This window comes from Bactrocera neohumeralis, unplaced genomic scaffold (genome assembly GCF_024586455.1).
Source record: "Bactrocera neohumeralis isolate Rockhampton unplaced genomic scaffold, APGP_CSIRO_Bneo_wtdbg2-racon-allhic-juicebox.fasta_v2 ctg7698, whole genome shotgun sequence".
In the NCBI taxonomy this organism is placed as follows: Eukaryota; Metazoa; Arthropoda; class Insecta; order Diptera; family Tephritidae; genus Bactrocera; species Bactrocera neohumeralis.
Window position 1 is genome coordinate 227 of NW_026094471.1, and position 2,769 is coordinate 2,995.

Genomic DNA, 2,769 nt, shown 5'->3' on the forward strand with positions numbered 1-2,769 from the left:
ATACTGTATAACACATACAGTCTCAATTGCCGTTAGAGCAAAATTATAGATTACTTTTTTACTAAATGAACTTCTAGGCAATTAACTTTCTGCGCTCCCGAGATGAAACCTTTTTATACAATACTTTAAGTCATAATCGTACCTCGCAAACAAAATGAGCACTTTGACTTCGCTATTGGAGCCCTTTATACCCTGTTCGGATGTGAACTGTATTCCAGAGAGTCCGCACCACACAAATAGTCAGAAGGGGCAAGGTCTGGGCTATAGGGCGATTGAGGCAAATTGTATTCCAAATAGTTTCCATTTACTTGTCGCCAGGGATATTCTGCTAGCCTTAATGAAACAGTCCTGCGACTGTGATGTCGTAATTTTAAACTCACTGGACAAGAATACTCGATCCACCAGTACCATTTCGTTTCTGAAGCTTTGAATTGCCGTATAAACCTCATTATGCTCAATAAATAATGATCATACACATATTGACTAAGATATCGGCTAATCATCCCAATAAATTGATATCTTCGTAATCAGTTTCTTGTTTGCCAGAATGTAAATTAACAATGGCTCCAAAAAGCCGACAGTTTCGAAAATCCCATTTCCTTTGTTAGAAGTCAAGGCTTACCTGATAAGTGCTTTATTTCTGGTATACTAAACGATTTATAATGCATACATATGTATAATATATAGATTATTGTATATTTTTAATAACTACTACCATTAAATAATTACAATATCTTTAATCGTAATAGCATTAAATCAAGCAAAGATAACAGTACTTATTGCAAAAAAATAAAATTCAGTTCCACTTCCCGCTTACGCATACCTATTAAGTGTATTTACAATGAAACCATACACGCGCTTTATATCTGTGTAAACGTCCGGATATTCGACACGCGCACAACCCACAGCCCACGAAACAATGCCAGCCTGTTTACCATTGCATATCATCGGACCGCCAGAATCACCTTGACAGGGTGCGTTTTTGTTACCCCGTTCCGCAGCGCACATCATATATTGTGTAATATCGCGGATACCGGAATATTTGCGCTGACAAACTGCCCGTCTCATGACAGGTACATGGATCTCTTGCAATTGTTTTGAGACGAAGCCGTCTTTCTGGTTTTGCCATGACCAGGGATGGGCAAAAGTCATAGCAGGTGCTAAAAGAGCGTAAGTGATCGTATATACTTATACACACGGATTGTCACTAACACGCACAAACGAAGAGCGCAAAACGAGCACTTACGATGGGACGAACTTTGTCTGGCGATAGTGAAATCAGTCTGCAATCAGAAGTCAAGCTGAATATACCTGTACGCATTACTTTATGATTTATGAATGTACGTACATATCTGCGAGTACTCGTATTGGATACATAAATATGGCAAAGTTAATATCGTTCAAAGCTGAGTGGGAATTCGAATTTTTTTATTTTAAATAATTCTATGAAGCCGTAGTGCTTGTTATGTGGAAAAATTTTAAATTTTTTGTATACAAGCAAAATTTTAAAAAGGCATTTCCTTTCATTTCGGGTCGTCAATTATATTGTATTATAGTGAAGAATGAATTAATTTTTAGTTAAAATTTTAAGTTTAATATTTTTTCGGTAATCAATTGAAGTATTCTATCCAAGTTAAATATGAATTATTCATTATAAAATATTATTATTTTTTTATATTACAAATTACGTCGTACGCCATACAAGTATGTACATTCGTATGTAGCAATGCGCGCTACTTCGTGCAGCATAAAACTACTTATTCGACTTCTGCAAGCAGACTGATTATTTTCTGATCGTTGATTCGCTTTGTCACACAGTAAAATGCACTAACACAATGTCATTTTTGAGCGCCGTTTGGTTGTGGTCGTTCCCATCCCTGGCCATGACCAATAACAGGGCACCTGTACCGGCAACCACCGCTCTATTTTCCAATGATATTACCGGAGAAACTAGCACTCGGTATGGCAGAGAGGAGGATCACCGCTACATCATAATGTTTTGTCTTCGCATTGTATTCTCTTGGAACCAGCTGGTGCCTGATCGTTCTCACCACTCCATTGTCGTCCAAATTAATGGTGTCCGCGTGTACGCTCAGCTCCTCCTTATTTTTGCTCTTGACACAGTGTGCTGCCGTGAGTACAGCATTGTTCCGCACCAACGAACCGCCGCTTGAACTCTCCCGATAGTGTAGACGCACATAATAAGGATATTTTTTTGTATCACCGGTCTCCCGCCAACAATTTGCGTGGACTCCATAAATATGGCCAAATGCCAAACATAATACTAATTGCAAAACTAAAAGTCGACTGAATTGACACATAGTAAGTCACTGGTACAACTGAATGCTTTCCCGTGTGCGTTTAGGGTTTTTATAAATATACACATCTATATACACCTGTGGAGTTTATCGAAATCGACGTTTCGATTTGTGTGTCATCGCTTTGTTCTAGCTCAGATTCTTAGTTGATGACTTTATATTTCGTGCGAACTTTATAAAAGAGTTATGTACTCGTATATAGACTTATTTCCGATACTCATATCAAATTCTTGGTAGTGCTAAGCAATATTTGAATATATTATTTATCCATATGCATGGAAAGATTGTTTATACGAGTATTCATTAATTGTTGGCATATAAATCCCTCGAATAACACGGTTAATTGGTTCGTGTTAATCGAAATCGTGTTATTTGATACTAATAAATCATACAATTTTGGAGATACCGTTCCGTGCTATTTAAAACCGTGCAACTCGAAACTCGAGATCCA

The 2,769-nt window shown here is 37.5% G+C and overlaps 1 pseudogene; it reads right to left on the minus strand.

Annotated features, from left to right (window-relative positions):
- Positions 1-823: 823 nt before the first annotated feature.
- Positions 824-2,344, minus strand: LOC126767544 (trypsin alpha-3-like; annotated as a pseudogene).
- Between the last annotated feature and the right edge of the window lie 425 nt (positions 2,345-2,769).